Source organism: Bacillus rossius, chromosome 1 (genome assembly GCF_032445375.1).
Source record: "Bacillus rossius redtenbacheri isolate Brsri chromosome 1, Brsri_v3, whole genome shotgun sequence".
In the NCBI taxonomy this organism is placed as follows: Eukaryota; Metazoa; Arthropoda; class Insecta; order Phasmatodea; family Bacillidae; genus Bacillus; species Bacillus rossius.
The window spans coordinates 188487132-188507131 of record NC_086330.1 but is presented as its reverse complement, the minus strand read 5'-3'; the positions used below and the strand labels follow the sequence as shown (position 1 = coordinate 188507131).

Genomic DNA, 20000 nt, shown 5'->3' with positions numbered 1-20000 from the left:
ACTTATGCCTCAGCTTCGCTCAGTCAAAAATGATAGTCTTTAGCACGAAAGTCCCCTCCCAGTTAACTTCTGGGTGTAATATATTTACCTTGGAGAATTAATATTTAAGCCCAATAGTCATTTAATTTCAACCAATAGATAACGTTTTCAGTCTATTTCTGTTACTACGGGGTTGAAACTAATTACACAGTTCAATTTATTTAGGAGTCAAGGCTTACAAATTTTGTTAGCACGCGTACAGGACTGTCACATATACCTTTTTGCACTTCTAATTGCATTATCCATCAGGATAAGCCCTTCCTTATTTACATATATTTATACTAAGTCGTTAAAAAAACCATCTCTTAGACTTGGATGGTCTAATGTAGCTAAAATATGTTAATTTCTTGGAGCTAGTCTAGCTCGCGTCTCCCAAGGGACGCCATCAAAAACGTTCCTATTTTTACTCTCATTTACGCCCATAAGCGTCTGGGTACTAACAAAAATGGCCTCTGATTGGCTGATACTTCAAACTTACAACAGCGGAAAAGACACACAGAACTGTTAACAAAAACAATTCTTGTGCAAATATTCATTAGATTAATAATAACTATTTATAAATATAAAAGTTAACATACATGTGATATATTACAGAAGCTGAAAATTCACGCTAATAGTATGGTTTTTCAATGGACATGCCAGCAGCATTGTTGAACTAGCAAGGCCTGCCTTAGCCTAGAGAATACATGAGATGGATACGGCTTTCTCTAAGCATAGAACATAATAGTATTATTAAATATATGCTCAAAACAGTGTAAATATTGAAAATAAGCAATTATACAGAAGTTTTCCAGATGTTTTAAGTGAAAAACTAGGACGCAACCATCTCACACAATACGAAATTAAGCTTTTGGACAAAACCCCAGTTAGGTGTCATCCTTATCAATTATTAGGACCTAAAAAGCAGGTAATGCGTGAGCATATACAGAACCTGTTGGACAAGGACGTAATCGAGCCGTCCACTTCTAACTTCGCATCTCCAGCATTTTTGGTACCCAAAGATCAAGGTCAAATTCACCACATGGTGATCGACTTTCGTCGGGTCAACCGACAAATTTAAGTGGAAATGACCCTATTACCAGATCTAAATTCAGAGTGTCACTGGTTTAGCAAAGCCAAAATTTTTAGTGTTTTTGACCTCAATTTGGCTTATCATTAAATACCACTAACTTCAGAGTCAAAACATGTCATCGGATTCTGCGTTCCGTGGAATCTGTACCAGTACAAAGTAGTACCTTTTGGCCTAGCCACGGGCGCACAGGTGTTAACACCCCTACTCAACCAAATTTTCAGCAATTTGAAATACAGTTCAGTTTTCAATTATTTGGATGACGTCATCTATTCAGAAACCTTTGAAGAGCACCTGGCTCATTTGCAAGAAGTCCTTGAGCGACCACGCAAAGCTGGCATAACGGTCAATACGAAGAAATTAAAATTTGCAGTACAAGAAATTTCTTTCCTCGGACACCTGATTTCTAGTAGGGGAGTGACGATAGACCCAAGTCACACCCAGGCCATAGCAGATTTCCAACCACCTAAAGACGCGAAAGGAATTTCACATTTTATTGGCATGACAAATTTCTATGCAAAATTTATCCCCAATTTTGCCGAACATGCCGCCCCACTCAATTCTCTAGGAAAGAAAAATTCAGTTTTCAAATGGGGTCCAGAACAAGAAAAAGCCTTCGCATTTCTAAAATAATCAATAGCCAGCCCACCTGCTCTCAGAATTGCTGATTTCAGCAGGCCTTTCATACTGCAAACCGACGCCTCCAGCGTAGCCATTGGTGCAGTGCTTTAACAATAGTTTAAGGGTTGTAGGTAGCCTATAACTTTCGCCTCGCGCACGCTAACGCACCAAGAACGAAAAACCTCTTCAGTGTATGAACTCGAGTGCCTTGCCGTAGTTTTCGGCATAGATAAGTTCCGGCCATATTTGGAACATAAAGAATTTCTACTGGAAACAGACAATCAGGCCTTTGCTTGGCTTTTGGCTCACCCCAAGCAATTAGGTCGCTGGATTGTAAAAATTGCTTCCCTCAAATTCAATATCCAACACATTAGAGGTTCCCAAAACATCTTGGCAGACACCCTTTCTCGAATGTTCGAGTCACCTTCCAATTTTAAAATTAAGGAAAAAACTCCCGTTGCATGTCATACATTGTTAACGGATTTTCCTTTAGCATTTTCCGATCTACAATCACATCAAGATTCTGACCCACAACTGTCCGACATAATCACGCAAATAAATTCAGGCTCACCTCCAAAGTATTACAAACTTTCAAAGAGAATTCTTTACCGGAGAACCCAGCAATGCAAAAGTTTCAGAATAGCCCTACCTTAAAATCTCAGGGACATGATTTTTCAATACTATCACTCATCACCTTTAGGCGCACATTTAGGCATCTTCAAAACAATTGAAAACATTCGAAAGCATTTAATCTGCGATGGGATGCACAAGGACATAACCCAAAGAGTAAAATTATGTAAATTATGTGCTTTGAGTAAGCCAGCCCAGCAAACACAATTCGGATTTTTAAGTTCCGATGTGGCCGAAAGGCCCATGCAAAAACTTTTCATCAATTTTGTGGGACCCTTTTCCCAAGGTCAAAGGATGGAAATTCAATGCTTTTTGTATGCGTCGACGCATTTTCCAAATTTGTGTGGCTAATCTCTGTCAGAAGAGCCACGGCCGAAATCACCATTCGAGCCCTTCGAAATAATATATTCAAGATTTCCGGTGTACCTTCCATCATTGTTTCCGTCAACGCCACAAATTTCAAATCAACACTTTTCAAAAACATGTGTTTCTCACACGGGATACAACTAGGGATGGGTAAATGTCCAAAATTTTATCTATCTGAAATTTTCCTGGAAATTTTCATGGAAACTTTCCAAAAACCGAAAAACATAGGAAATTTTAGGAAACTTTGATGTTGGTTTATAAATAACCATTTCAGAGAATTAGACATGTGACTGTCTCTACTGTATGAAATTTTCATATTGTAAAATACAATATTCACAGTTGCAGTATTAAGAGGACATTAAAATATCTTTCGTTAGCGATGTAGTACTGTGGGTGCTGTTCTAAATTAATTTCAACATTTAGGTGGAATTATTCTTTTTACAAATACAGTTCACAAATTCATTGCAAGTAGGCCTAATCAGTTTTTAAATCTGAAAATTATTTAATCAGCTGCTTTCAACATTACAAAAAGCTAATGTAGTGGAAGAAAAATTAAGGTAAAGAATACTTAACTGCAGAATTAACAGAAATGATTCCTTCTGAAAAAACAATTACCTGGTCAATCACAGTTAAAATATTTGACTACATAGATTTGAAAACATTAACACTATATTATTACAATTTATCAACTGATTGGAAATAAAGACAAATAAGTTGTAACAAATAGAACACTAAAAAACATATTGATCAACAATTAGTTGCATTCATAATAAGAAATTATACATGTTACAGTTTAACTGAATTGGAAACAAACATGTCCTTATTTAAGTCATATTGGGTCTTATAAACCAATGAAATCATCATTGTCCTCATAACTGAAATCACTGTTTTCTTCCTCTTCTGTTTCATTGTTAGAACAAGATGCACTGTCTTCTTTTAAAACACACTGTGGTAGTTTTTTCTTCTGATATACTTTCTCACATTTGTCTTCCACAATGACAGTAATAGAATCTTTCCTTTCCAATTTTTCAATGTCCTCCAGGATGTGGTGACACAATTTCCAGTTGTGGGCAATGAATGATATTTTACCTGCTCTTTCAGTGGTCAAGCTGTTTCTTAGTTTTGTATGTATACTACCATGTGTACTGAAAGACCTCTCTGTAGCAGCAGAGGTTACTGGCATACCTAAGATTCTGTTTGCTACTTTTGACAGCTGTGTATGACCACACAGACCTTTCCACCAAGTACAGGGTTCAATTTTACCTTTTTCAAGCGCCATCCAAAGAAATTCTTTGGCCCACATACCTTCTCTACTTCGGTACTGAGCTAACTCTGTTAAAACTATACCTTCTTCAATGTGTTCCATATCGGTTGAAATTTTGCATACATACTCAACAGCACTCAACTGTTACAGCTAAAAAAAATTCAATGTTTCCCAATGTTTCCACTTTTTTTCAAAGTTTCCATGGGGTCTGTAAATTTTCCATTTTTGAAAGTTTTCGGCAGGAAATTTCCGACAGAAAACTTTCCACTACCCATCACTAGATACAACACGTGACCACGACTCCCTACTATCCCCAGCCTTCACATGCGGAGCGTTTAAACCGAAACCTCCGGTCTGCTTTAATAACATTCCATGCGAACTCGCAGGATAGGTGGGACTCCAATCTTGCGTGGTTGCAAATGGCCTACAACGCGGCCCGACACGAAGGTCACAAGACAACACCGTTTGAACTCACGTTCACATACAAACCCAACACCCCACTCTCTAACCAATTGACGTTGAGTTAGTTACTACCAGACGACACACGCAACATTAAAGATGTCTGGAGTAGAGCTCGTAAAAACCTGAACTTGGCCCACGAGGCAAGCAGGGAAAAATACTATAAAAGACGTTCCCCCAATCCCTAGAGAGTAGGTGATTTGGTGCTGTGCAAAGCACACACCCTGAGCAAGGCGATCGACAAGCGATCCGCCAAGCTCTCATATCGTTGGAATGGCCCCTGGCAGATCTAATGATTCTTAACGCCAGTCACAGTCGCTCTAGCCGACTCCAGTTCCTGCTATTATTGCGCGCGCGCACACGTCTCACAGTTGAAGAAAGTACACCCGAACATGAAGTAAAGGCACTCTTCACTGGTTTTCCTTTTACAGGAACAGCGCTAATATATAGGCATGCCAAACTCAACAGACAGTGTTGATATTTCAAAAATTCCTAGGTCCTCATTAGAAGTTATAAAAACAATGGTACTAGTTTATAAGATGTTTAAGTTAAGAAGTTTTAAGTTAAGAGGTATAGTTTTAAGTAGCGCCACTTAGTTAATAAGTAATTTATAAGTTTTAGCTCTAACAGTAACCTGTAAGAACTCTACCTATTGTAGGTAGTTTACTATAGTTGATCCTGGTACAGGATAAGTCACCCTAGTTTTTAGGTGGCTCATGTTGGCCACCCTGACTCCGTCTTTCAGGGGGGAAGTATGTGCCAATCATGTGCATTATAAACACACTTTTTTTTATTTTTAAATAGTGAGTTTTTTTATTTTTTTACTTAAATTCTTTGCTCCCAGCCATTTTATCCAGGCCAGTGTACGGCCGGGCCAATTCTTTTTCAGCGTGATTTTCCCTCCCTCCCCCCCCCCCCCCCCGCCCACACCATCCGGTTCACAGCTTCGCCAATGCTACGTTGCGACTTGGAGTGCCGCTTGAAGCGCCCCGGTCCCATAACCCCCGCTTGCTGTCATGTACTAAGTCTCGTTACACAAAGCCATTTCGTAACCAGACTTGCAGGGGCAAGCAGACATTCAGCCCCTGGTGACTTCCCTGAAGTCTCGCAATCAGAAAGCTTGGACAACCAGCCTGGTCAAATTCTCGATGCGGCAGACACGTCACAGTGTGTTTCGTCGCCTCGGTTCTCACGAACCTTGCAGAATTTCCCCCGCACTCGCCTGTCCCCTCATCCAGAACCCAGGCCGGGTCAGTCACCGGTCATAACCTCCCCCCCCTCTCCTCACTGGTCCATGGCGGTCATAACCCACAGCCGCTCTCACACTCTCGTCCGCACACCCTGCCGGCGACAAGACTAATTAAGTTGCGCCGGACTGCTAAAAGACGTATACGCGATCCATCTAGCGGAAGCGAGAGACACTAACACCTCCCTACCATCCTGGCTGTCCACCTGAGGGCAGCACTGTCGTGCCCATAAGAACAATGTTCAAGTTGAATCGACCCTCAACCTGACTGCTTGCCGCGAACGTTTCAGGTCAGTGACTCTCCTGACTTAAGTTAGAATTAGAAGACAGCCGATCAATCAATTGGAATGTAGTCTACCACAGTTAAGGCCTCAAGTGCCGATTTACTATTTTTAGCTTTTAGTCTGCCCTAAGTAGTCGCAAATTAAATTTTTTTTTCTTTCAACTTTCTTCGTATCCATCATGGTTTCCAAAGCCAACCGTGTGCTACCGCGTCGGTCTACGAGGCGGCAGCCAGGCAGCTGAATTCTCCCCGCAGTGGAGAGTTTTTTTATGTTTTTACCCTATTTCCATCAATCCCGGTGGCGAATTCCGCCACCCTACCTAACGCCTGCATCCAAGGTAATTCGTACCAAATGGCCTTTGTTGCAGTGTGGGTTCGAGAACACCCCTGGAACCCACTTCGTCCTAGAACCTCCCACATCAAGATTTTGGCCCAGCAGCTTCACAACACTCGGTGAAACGCCTTCATCATTTTGCTATCTCTCTCTTCTCGTCGTCTGCCGCTCACTATGCTTGACCGCCAACATATATCAAGTCTACCTACCACCCTTGCCAGTTTATGGACTTTTTTTATTGTTTTATTAAATATTTCAGAACTGTAAATTTATATTTTCAAGTGCTAGCCAATGCAACGAATCAATTTTGTTTAATTATATGTTAACCTTCATAAGTAACCCTGTTGAGGCCCGGGCCGATTGTCAATTCAGGGTGGCCACTATATTCAAGATACAAAATTCCAGGTTTTTTCCAGGTTTTTCCAGGTTTTTTCCAGGTTTTTCCAGGTTTTTTCAAGATTTTCCAGGTTTTGCAATATATATACAAAATTACATGTTTTTATTTATGTAATACATGATACAAAGCACAAATTTTAAAACACGGGAACTTTATAGTAACTAAATATTAAACAAAAATGTACAAAATGTGATACCTACCTAACTAAAAAAACAGGTCACAGTTTACTAAATATATATTTGCCACATAACTTTAACCTTATTTTGTGTTTTGAATTTCTTCATCTATGAGAGCTGTCTGTCTTAAGGCATCACTCATTATTTTGACTTTTTTTTTCCTCAAGTTCCCTGAGGTTCTTTTCAGCTTGCCTTTTTCTGACTCTCAGTTTCTTCAGTCTCTTCCTGTTTCTTTCTTTGTTCCAGATGTTCCGTGTACCGTGAAGACGAATTCCTGGCATAGTGAATGAGAGATTTAGTTACTTCAACATTCTGCACCCCCTTAACATGTGATACAGCATCATATAATATTCTCTGGGCTACAAGACTTTCCTCAGCCTGATTTTCAACCAAGCAATCAGAATTGATGGAAAAACCACGCTCTAAGGCAGCATTTCCATGGGATAGAATGAGCAAACGCTTGATACAGTGTAACAAATTTGGGAATGTTTTGCCATATTCCCCCATAGTTTGCACATATAACAAATCTAGACGCTGACTATAGCGACGAAACGACTTCATGGCTTCTCTCACTGAACACATTTGGCTAAATACTCTGTACTCCTGTTTAATTTTATCAGCAATAGATCCTGGAATATGTTGCTTTTCAACAAGAAGTTCCAGGCATGATTGTAACCTCTTTTCAGCTAGGTTTGGGTTACTTGAAATTAACTCTGGGTTAACACAGGAGACATATCTGGTAAAACTGTATGCAAGAGGTGAGTGCTCTGAAACTTTCTGAAGGTAGTCTATATAAAATGTTCTACAATCATTTCTAAACTGTAACACTTCCTTCTCAGCAGTCTGGCCTCGAACTTTCTTCAAAGCATCTGTTGTGACAAAACCAATGTCTACCTGATTTGCTACAAGAAGATTTTCACTTTTCGTAAAGTCTATGCTTGAAATTGATGGAGTTTTTTCAAGAACTTCTTTTCTAACTACTCTTTGAAGTACTGTAGTTGTGAGTGCTTGAAGTTATTGGTGATAGAATGGCACCATTGGATTATCAGTCTGAAACTCTTTCAGAAAAGGTTCTACAAACACTGATGATGCAATAAAGTATGCAAGCTTGGGACCCATAAAATCATCCTTTACAGCATTACAAATTGTCTTGAAATTTTTAGATTCCTTCAGAGCAGCAAAACTTCTTTTGAATCCAGGATCCTTATGCTTGACTTTGCCTTTGTTCTGGTTCTCGACAGCTTCCACATGTCTTCATATGTGGCAATATTTCAAGAGCTCTTGCAGCCACATTCTTATTTTCAACCCACCTAATGCAGCAGAATATAAGGGGGAATACATCACAGCCTGTGCATGACATGAAATCTGCTCTGCGTAGAGGAACATCCTTGAAATGATAATACAAAGCTCTCAAAAAATTTGTCGAAGACTATGCTGTCTTCTTCATTCATATCCTTAAAAGCACCATGTATAACATTAAGTCCACAGCTGCCAATATTGATTAGGTCAAAACCTTCACGACCTATTTCCTCCCGCAGTTCAGCAACCAGTTCTTTGACCAGTTTCCAATTTACAGAGGGGCCATCCATTGATACCTGAATGATTTTCCTTAAAATGCCATGCTCTAAGGAACCCTTCAATGCCTGCAAGATATCCTGAGCCCGAGTAGAGGTCAAGAAAACTGATGTTAAATATCTAGACTCAACCTTGTTGAGTTTATCATCCCAAAATCTGACATGTACATTTAACTGTTCACGCTGAGCCACCTTGTTTAAACTTTCATAAAACCCTATCACAATTTCTGATGACTTATTAACACATTAACAAAGCTCTTTTTCGAAAAATGGAGCTAAACATGGTTGATTAGATACCCCATTTTAGTCCGTTGCAACTCCATTTTCTGAGTAATCTCAATATCAGGAAACATAAGTTTCATGACCGCTACACATTCCGCTGCTTTTCGGAGCGATCAGTGACTAACAACTGTGTGAAGAACCCACAAAATTTCTGCTTTCGTAACCTGTTCTCCCACAAAATATTTCTGAAGAACATTACCAGTTGGTATTTGGCTAGCTGAAGTTGAACTACCACTTGAAGTAGATGCTGAGGTGCAAACAGATGATACCTTAAAAACATGGTCATCTTGCATAAATTGTGCTGCAAGTCCTGAAACATAGAACATTACTTCATTCACAAAGCATGTAAGCAATGTTTTTAGGACAGTTTATCTATCTATGCATAGTATTTGTATCTATGATTTCAGTTTTGCATGGTTGAATATTTAGCAAAAAAATAATAAAAAATTTAATTTCTTAACATACTTTTAACATCTGCAGTTTTATTATATACTGGAAATGAGTGGGATGGCTAACAAACAAACTCATCTTGCCAGTAATAACACTACAAACAACCATACCCAAGGTACACTGCCAGTATGTAATCATTTAATAAAAAACGCATGAGGGGTAATAATTGTGGGTATGCAGGTTGTTTCCAGCTATTGAAAATACAGTGACACCGAAATGAAATAGAACATTGCTATAAACTCGCAGCTACTTAGTGCTTAACAATTACCAAGTTCTGTACCACAGAAAATGATTTTTAATCAACATGAATGAAAAGCGAAAAATATTATATAGGTATAGTATCATTTATTTGAAAATTCAAACCCCGGATATATTTTATAAACTTAATTTATATTTTTTCACCTGAAATTTATTTTGACGGTCGTACATTTTTGCACATGAACACAAAAACTGGTAAGCAAGAGTGAAGAGTGTGTGTGTGGCCAGGTCAGAGACTGGCTGCTGCCGGGAGGGGAAGGAAGTGGACAGTACTCTGGTGATAGCTCTCGCTTGACGGGTAGAGGGGAAATCTAAAAATAACCAGCAGCGTTTGTGTGTATAAGCATTTTTTTTTGTAAACATGCGTAACCCTATCTTGAGCGATGACCATGGTTTCCTCCAATAACTGGCACGACACACATATTTCATGTCTTATCTTCATAAGTTTTATGACGCATGAAGCGGGTATTCAATATTTCCCTCGCTTTTTACTATGTCCAAACAAAATTTTCGTCGTGTCCCCATTCACGCACTACAAATGGAAATATTTCATGCATTACACTGTTTGCAATTAGTGCAAATATTATAGCAATCCATCTTAGAATTGTAAAAACTTTACGATTTTCACGCTATAGTCTCTGAGCTTGCCCTTCTTAATATAAATTCCCTTAAAATATCAATGTCCTTGTAGTGTACGGGAATGGGAGAGGCCAAAACAGGAGACAGGAGTGGGCGACTGCCGCCCTTCCTTCTGCAGTAATAAAGTAGAACAGGCTGAAGATGCATACCTCAATGTGAAAATGTTGACAAACCAGATCTATATTTACTCAATTTGTGAGTGTGAGTTGAAGGAAATCAGAAAACTCCTGGCAGTAACTTATCTGTGTCATGGGACATGAACTTACGCAAGGAGGATAGCAGACACCCTTGCCTCTTACGCCCCCCCCCCTCCTTTAACGCTGCACGGCAACGGTCTCAGCTGTTATCTTAGCTGCGTCTCTGACATAGATTATACGTTAGACTATTTCATTCACGATTAAAGCAATAACTATTTCAGAGACATATAAATCCATCAGTACCTTTTCGATTTGTAATTATATTTGTTACAACTTTTATTATATTCATTTTTTTACTTCCTTGCACCATTTTCAAGATATATTGTGCAATTAGGCAATTTTTGGAAGGTACAGGAATATAACTGGCTTCAATTTTCTATATTCTGTTAAGTATTACAAATAATCGTAGTTAATAGCACATATCGCGTCATTGTCAGCTTTCGTAGAAAAGAAGTTCCACTGGTTCTAAATACTGACACAATTAACAACTTAGATGTAACAACCAAGTTATTTCAGTAATTTTCTGTAGACTATGCTAAATTCTGATGAGTACAGATCTCATATGTACTCTACTATACATGTACTGAAACAATGATTTAAAATACAGCTATGTTTTTATTTATTTTTTTACGAGAGCTGTATCTGACTTTGGTGTCAGAGGGGGCGGTCAGCTGCTTCTCTTAGCGACTAACTTTACGTTATTAAGTAATAATATCTCACATCTTTAATGTTTTGATTTTACATATGCTCACGGTTCCATAGATTGCATTCGTAAAATCGCTACCTTCGTAAAATCGAACCCCCTCACCAAGATAATTTTATTTTAACTTTTGGAAGCAAATATATCTGGTATATTTTGTGCATATTAAAAAGGGCACAACACTGGCCGACTGGTGGTTGTTTTCATTCAAAACGTGGCTAAAGAACTTGCATGGATCAGGCTGAAAACATCAGGCTATACGTGTAAGTTATAAGGAATCTTATTATCATGAATTGAGATTATATGTTTTTTGAGTAGATATACACAGCGACCGACCGGATGCTAGCACACGTCTTGTTTTAACTGTCGCAGCAATGTTTATTTTGACAGCTCAAGCAATTATCTTTTCCCGTGGGTTGATAGAAAAAGGTCGCTTCACCCAGAATAAAAAAAGAGGCTACGCCACTTATTCCCCACGCAGGAAAAACACTGGCTGCCGTCTGTCATCCCCACATTTCCCCCTTTCTTTCTTCTAACATTCCACGTCTCGCCTCTCGCGCGAGCAATAACGAAGCGATGTAGCAGTTGCACCACGCATTGGGCCGTGTTTATGCTTTGTTTGATGACCGCAAGGGGTCCAACATGGTTTTATTCGGTATATTCCCTTTTCATAGGACCACTGCTATTAAAATACATTAATATTTAAGTTTGAAAGCTTGTAAATTCCTTGCCAGAGATGACTGAACTCTAACTTGGTGTGAAAAGTGGTATGTTTTGACATACTTTTTTTTGGCGGGTTGGGGGGGAAGGAAGGGTCCGAAAATATTTACTACGATCTTCCCCCTCCCTCAACTCTTTAGTACCCTATTCACAGTAGCCAAATTTTATGGGCAAAAGGAGGTTGAAAAGAGCAGTTTCTCACTGAAAGTTTTTCAAAGGGGAGGGAAGTTGGGGTGTTATAAGGGAGGACACTAGATGGTTTGTGTGAGCTAGCGTTGAAGAATGTTACAGAGGGGAGGACGTCGTGAAGCCGCTGCCGCCAGCCAGCCGGGCGAGCTTAGTGTGCGCCCACTCGCGTTGCGGAAACTACCGCTGCCATATTTCTAAAGGAAATGTCCCATTATTTTTTTTTTGTTATTCTTACAGGAACATTATTGGAAGTGTTAAAGCCAACACAAAAATACGCTGTGTTTTAAAATTAAAAGATTTTAATGATCTTTCATGCGTTTTTTTTTTTTTTAAATATTCTTTTCTGATTTTCACATTTCGGTCAAAATTTCCAATTTTTCGACGGTTCCCGATAATGTATTCGTAAAATCACTGCTTCGTTAAATCCGGGGTTCCTGAATTCGGGGTTCTGGTGTACATAATTATTATACATTTAGTATTATTATTTTACAAATTTTAAGTGAACATAGCATTACCGAAGTTAAAGGTACGTTAATGCGGAAGGTTTATCGGCCAGCCTCAACACACAGCTGCAAATATTCATAAAAAATGTGCAGTGTCGTTATTTACTTGACATATTTGACAGTTTATTGATAAGCGATGGATTACAAGATGTCGTAGTTAAAACACCGCTAAACCGTTGGAAGCTACTAGTATAAATTAAAGTAATAAAAGTGCAAACGTAGGACTTACCTTTGTTACAGGAAGCGTTGGCTACTTCCTGAGCAGGTTGGGTGGAAAAAAATTCTGTATCTTTCAGGTTTCTTGATTGGTTATTTACAACTTGACGCCGCCGTCGGTGCTCCCTCTGAGAACACAGGCCGTTATGTGTCCTCAACACCTGAATCAGTGTCAGTGCGCCGAACACGCCCGCGCGTGTAGTTTAGCGCAGTGCCTCGAACGGCGTAACGTCAGTCACGGCCATCTAAATGCTCGAAGCGACCGGCCGGGTGTGGCAATGCGCAACAGTGCACATGCAAATGATTTAACAAACAGAAACTAACAATTCTAATAAGCATAAAAATTGTCTTCAATTAATTAATGATATTGTAAATTATTTCCGCTCACAAAACTGGCTGGCATCACCTTCCCGCGCTCCGTTGGTTTTTCCGCGGGTTTTCCTCCCCTCCCTGGGCCGGTTGCCAGGGATAGTCATCAATCGCCATCCAGCACTCACCAGGGCCGGCAGCCCCGCGCACGGGGAGCATCCAGTTTTCGCGCCAGTTTCCACGTTTAGCATCAATAGGTAATTATCTCCAAAACCACTTTCTACAGCTCCCAGATCGGCCCTAATCGGCCGTACGACATGTCGTGCGGTCCTTAGATAAAGTGTGCAACCCGACCACGGGTTTTTCAGCGTAATACGTAATTCTGTGTTTTTAGGCGGCCCGCCGAGGCGCCTGCGCCTCACGCTATAAAACCTCCCCACGGTGAATTAGAACTTTGGCCACCCAGGGCGGCATTGCGCCAAACGCGTAACTGAACTTTCAAACGCTTCAATCCCTGGGACGTGCCACGGACGTGAACGAGAGACCACGTCGGGTCCCGTGGCGCCCGTTCCCAGTTTAAACGTGGCCCATGCCACTACTAGAACCAGTCTCGCATCCGTGATCATTAGAAGTCTGGAGACCGTCCCCACTTCGAGTCCGGGACGTACTAATAACTATTCAGTTGAAGAATGGCCACATTCTTCTAGTCCGTTCTTATTCCTCCTCCCTACCTTCCCCTCCCTTCACTCACCCTCCCCTCCTTTCCTTCCTCCCTACCTTCCCCTCCCTCCTTCCTCCTCCTCCTCCGACCTTCTAGATTCTTCCAGCTTTCTAAACCTTCCTTGCCTCCCCTTCCCCCCCTCCTCTCTTCCCCTCGTCCCGCCCACTTGTTTACCGTGAGTAAGCAGGCCGCTTCACTCGTTCGTCGGCCGGCAGCGGTCCTGGTTCTCGTCGCCCCTGTGTCTGGTAAGGCGTATTTCTTCATCATGCCCATTTGTTTTGCGCCTTTCGCCTTGCGGCCGTTTCTGCTTTGATTAATTGTGATGCTTGGCCACTTGTTTGGCAGCATGATTCAGGCCTTCTGCCCTTTTTGATTCACCATCTTGTGTCTTTACTGGCTCGTTACTACGCCTTACCAGGTACACAGGGGCGACTCGTAATTATAATTTGTCTTTTATTTTTGTTTGCTTGAATGTTAAATTATTGTTGACTTTATAATCTGTTATACTTGCGTTTTTTATGTTATGTAAAGCACTTTCTTTTTTTTATACCAATGTGCCATTTCAGTATTACTGATGTACTCAATATTTTTCAGTATTAACGATTGTACTAATTAATGATGTTAATGATGTTGTTCAGATTATACAAAGAGATTTTTGCTATATTTATTTATTTATTTATCTCCTTTGTCTTGTACTAATTGTGTCTTGGACCTCTGAGGCAGTCAGGCGGGTGACTCTTGCCCCACCTGGTTCAACTCTGCGCAACTCTGCTAGGGCAGTTAATCACTTTGTACTTGTGTTTCATGAACATCTGAACATCATGAGTGGCTCAACTGTTTCCTGGATCTACCGCCTCCACCGGGATGAACTGATCCGATATCTGGAGGAGAACCAGCTCCAGGTGGAAGATGGGGACACCGTGGCAGCGATGCGTACCAAGCTCGTTAAATTCATGCGCAGTTCGGGTGAGCTCCCGGCTGGCGACGGTGCGGCGCGGTCAACACTGGACGTGAGTGAAAGTTCGTCAGACCCCTTCGCTCAAAAATTGTTCTTTTCTGTCCTGAAGTCCTTACCCACCCTTGATGGTACCGATCCCAAACACATCTTAGAATTTTTCTGTGAGGCCGATCGTGTTGCCAAGTTAGCCCTGGTACCCCCCGACGCCCTTTTAAAGGCCTTGCTGACGAAGTGTTGTGGTGTTTATGTGACAAAACTTACAGATATTATCGTTCAAAAGGGGGACTTGCGAGCCTTCAAACTAGCTGTTCTTCATGATGTGTGCCCTCCTCGCGTCATGGATGCTTGTAAGCGTGATCTAGTGTTTCGCTTCCAGCGACCTGACGAGCCTGTGTCTCAATTTATTGATAGCGTTTTGGCCTTTGCTACTGTGTTAGAGATTGACACTCCTGAAGCTGAGCTCCTGCAGCTTATTTTAGGAAATTTTGGTCCTCATGTTTTCAGTTCGTGTAGTATGCTTTCCCCACCTACTACTTTCAAGTCTCTGCGTGCATGGGGCAGCGAGGTCGAGGCGCGTCTCATGGCTATCAGTAAATATGAATCAGAATTTCCCTCCACAGTAAGGACGGCCTCAGGGACACGTACACACGAGTTGGATAGACATAGAGTGAGTATGATTTCTGATCCTAGTGCTTCGAGCACTCAGAGGCAGGTACCTGCATTACATAAGGTTAATGGGCCATCATCTTATAGCGTGCCTAGGCGCGACTCCAGAAATGTAACTCCTCCTCGCAATAAAAAGCAGCCCTCGGTCATTCCTCAGCCCGCCCATACACGCGCTCGGTGTGCGAACTGTTGTGTCTTTGGACACATTACCGAGGATTGCACCCAGCCACGTGTAGACATTAATAGCCGGCAGTGCTTCTCCTGCAAAGCTTTGGGGCATTATAGAGTCAATTGCCCTTTAAACTCCGCATGACGGGGCGGAAAAGAGGCCGGCTCTGTCGTCTTAAAAGAAAAACCTCTTCTTCATTTTTGCATTTCTTGTCAGTGTCCATCGGCGATCGGTTGTTTCCTGCCCTTGTGGATACTGGTGCTTCCCGCTCAGTGATTAGTGAAACTTTTTTGCAACAATTGCTTAGTCTCTTTCCAGCTCTTTCTTCCCGTGTCTCCTCAGAGGACTATGCTAATATTTGTGTTGCTAATGGTGAGTGCCTACGCTCGTGCAAATCAGTTGTCATACATCTCAAGATCAAGCATTTTTCGTGGGATTGGAGATTCATAGTTGTCCCCGGTGTCTCGCCTAATTTTATTGTCGGCCTTGATATTTTGAGTAAAACCCACTGCGTTTTAGATTTAGATCGACGCGAGCTTTCATTTGCCTTTGCCCCTTCTTGTAAAATAGCTCTGAGAATTCAGAATAACAGTTCCATTGTATTACAGTGTAGTGGGTCTTGTCACCCCGATCGGGAGCAAGCTCTTTCAGCCCTTAGACAGAAATTTGCGGATGTTATCACTCCCAAATTAGGAAAATGTGACATCCTTCCTTACAAGTTTTACTTAAAAGATGAAAATCCTGTACGTAGCAGGTATCATAAGGTTTCTCCACCTAAACTTCAGGCTATGCGAGACATTATTGACAAGCTCTTGACAGCTGAAGTCATTTCACCCTCAACATCTGACTTTAGCACTCCAACTTTTTTGGTTCGCAAAAAAGACGGAATAAGCTGGCGCATGGTCCACAATTATATTCCTTTGAACCAGAAGATTGCCAAGGATGATGTGTACCCACTCCCCACGGTTGAAAGCGCTCTTCAGCATTTAGGGAAAGCGAACTACTTTTCAGTTATTGATCTTAACCAGAGCTTCCATCAATGTCTCTTGGACCCTAGTTGTCGTAAGTATACTGCTTTCTCAACCCCATTTGGACATTTTGAATTCAACCGCATTCCCATGGGAGTCAGCTTCGGTAGTCAGGCGATGAGTAGAGTTTTGGATCATGTTCTCTCGGATCTTAAGTACAAATGTGTATTCAATTACATTGATGATATCATCATTTATAGCACCAGCTTTGAAGACCATCTTAATCACCTCTCAGAAGTTCTTACCCGTTTGCGTTCTGCTCACTTAACTGTTAATCCAGATAAAATCACCTTTGGTAAAACCTCCGTTAAATTTTTAGGTTATGTCATTTCGCAGGGTACCCTTCTCATGGATCCAGACAAAATTGCACCAATTGTACAGTTCCCTAGGCCCATAAATGTTAAGGGAGTTCAACGATTTTTGGGCCTTCTCGGATATTTTTCACGTTTCATTGATAATTTCGCTACTCTTAGCGCACCCTTAAATTCCTTAAAAAAGAAACGTTCCATCTTTGTTTGGGGCTCCGAACAGGAGCAGTCATTTCAGAATCTAAAGGCTTGCATGGCCAAACCCCCGGTCTTAATACTCCCCGATTTCGATAGACGTTTCGCCCTTCAGGTGGACGCCTCTTCAGTTGCCCTTGGCGCTGTACTAGGTCATCTTGAGGAAGGAAAAATCAGACCGATCGCCTACGCGAGTCGATCTTTGTCCGAATCCGAACTACGCCTTGGCGTCTACGAAAAGGAGGCTCTTGCCTGTCTCTTCGCTATGGAGAAATTCGAAAGTTATTTGGACTCTCGCAAGTTTGACCTCTATACTGACAATCGTGCTCTCAGTTGGCTTTTCAACCATCCCCATCAGCTCGGCAAGTTGGTCTTCAGTAGTTATTAAAATTTTGCACATTTGAAAGCCTATGTAATATGCAAGGTAAATAGACTGGCATTACGTAGTGGAGGCCATGATAAAGCAATCAGATTACTTGCTCTTCAAAGTGTAGTAAGAACCGCGGCGAACATTATCATGCGTCCTACACACATTCATTTAGTCAGTCATCCATTCTCATCTCATCTAAACTTTTTGCCTTTTAACAAAGACCTACAAGTTAAAAATGTTCAATATCTAATGGGAAATTGCCTTCCGGTGTTAAAGGACTGAGTTATGTTGTCCATTATGTGGAAGGTAAAGGTAAATCATTGCAGAATTAATGTGCCATCAGAAAACGGAATGGTCTGAGACTTCCTCACCATGCCACTGCATGATGTCACCATGTTTGATACTGAGCTGTAAGAGTTGATCATTGAGGTGAAAACAGGTTTGCTTTGTACACGTCTTAATTTTGCAAATGTTTTCTATTATATATTTTTTTTACCTCATATTTAAGAGACTCCCAATCTCTGTCCCTAAAATGTAAATAAAGATCTACTGGATGCATCATTATTAAAAAAAAAAAAAAAAAAGAGCATCCACGCTAAATCTGAAAATAAACTCTCTTGAGCTCACTAAGCTTAACGAATAAGGTTTTGATGCCTTATATTTTCTGCTAAACTTCTCTCATTATTAATTGCTATTAGTTTGTGTTTTTTTCTCTTCCAAAATGGATTTATATCAGTTGAAGCAATAGGCATAAGTACCCAGTAAGAAATCCCAAACTATCTTGGACTTTGTGTATCACATAGGTACTATGTTATTAATTTGAAAGTGACTATGTTACAACTGAGATAGGGCCTAGCTGTGCTCATCATGATGAAATGAGTGCTTGTAATTTACTCCCATATGCCTACATTTCAGCTTACACTTAATGTTATTAAGGGGGAGTCTCAATATTCCAATTCACCTACTGAAGAATGTAAAAGTAGGAGTTAACTTGGTTTGTGAAGAGGCTTAAAATAAACACTTAAAAAAAAAAAATAAGCTCTGAACCACCAGGACATTTGGTAGGTAATGAATTCCCAGAAATTGGTTAATGTGGGGGGGGGGGGGGGGAATACAAAACCTGCTTTTGCCCAATAAATGTGATATATTTGTGGGCACTGCCACTGAGGATCCCCTTAGGAGCATAGAGAAGTATTAATTGACATTAATTACACTTAGAAATATAATTTGGATCAGTCATTGTGAATGCTGTCAACAAAGTCTTGCATAAGGCATAATTTAGCTTGTTGCAAATACTTGTTTAGAGTGTGTCATTTTAGTAGCTGTGCTCCCGTTATTTTTATTCACAGGCAGAGATGCTAACATATTAAGCAGAAATTTGTTTCTGAAAGTGTCCTTACTTAATCCATGCTTTATATAAATCCACTTATATGCTCCTGAAAAATCAGCCATTATCTGTTACAAACTTAGATGTGTAAAAGACAAGTTTTTTCCCAACAATTTCTGTACCCACTACATGCCAAATTATTAATCCTGACATTCTTAATTTTTGCATGTCTTGAAAATATTGCATTGTGAAACATTTAATTTGGGGATTGCACGATTATAACCTAAAAGTTGCAGCACTATTGTAAGAAATACATTACAAACATCAATAAAAATAAACATTGGTTAGGCTTGTACATCTACATTTTAACTGATGATAGAGGCTATTATGTTTAAACTAGTTTACAATAAACTATATATAAAATCTTTATCTTTAAAAGAAAATATTTGTTAAATTATAAAAGTCGGCTGCAATACTGTTTATCTTTATATAAGTAACATGTACTGTCGTTTACCATTTTTCAAATTTATTTTGTCCTTGCGTTTTCATGCATGTACCCAAATTTTGGCTAAATCCTCATTTTTGGGGAAACTATAATATTTTATGTTCTTTCCTTTTGTAGTTTTATTTTCATTGCAACAACCATATACGGCACAACACGGCATTTTTGCTCGTCAAACATTCAAATTTCCGTTACATTACATGCTAATCGCGCGCCAATATCGTCTGCAGTCCCTCCAATGTGACGTAGATGCGCAGAATGGAAAAAAAAATGTCCACGGATCAAGCTGGCCTGTATATTTAGGCCATGGGTAGTTCACATTTTTCCCGGGACCACAGTTGGCTTGGGCGTGTAGTACTTGAAAAGCACATTAAATTTGAGGGACATCAGACTGCAAAAAAAAGATTCACCGAGAAGTCAGTTGAAGAAAAAAAGTCTGTAAAACAGCAAGCAACTGTGTATTTTTTAAAAATATACTTTTCTTCAGTAATGTAAAATGAGAGAATTGGCTAAATCGTGTTTTTAAAAATGCTACACAATGCTAAATTTCAAATTCAAAATGCTAAATGTCATTATTTTAAATGCTATAAATCACCATCTCTAATTATCGTCAGCCCACTGTTTTTTTTTTTCTGTGCTGTGATATTGTTGTGATGGAATTCTCTTTGCTGTCTATTCATTAACATTTGACATAGGCTGATTTTGACTATTTTCTATATGTGGGGGTACCGTATTTACTAGCATAAAGGATGCCCCAGCATTTGAGTAGTGTCTATAATATTAGGCATAATAACTGACATTTTCACACAAAGGATCCCCCTTGAATGTGGATCAC

General features: G+C 40.3%; 1 protein-coding gene across 1 annotated transcript in view; it reads right to left on the bottom strand.

Moving 5' to 3' along the window:
- The window catches only part of LOC134541392 (arrestin domain-containing protein 3-like), an 82155-nt gene that overhangs the window by 42609 nt on the left and 19546 nt on the right, over window positions 1-20000 (bottom strand). The window lies entirely within an intron of this gene.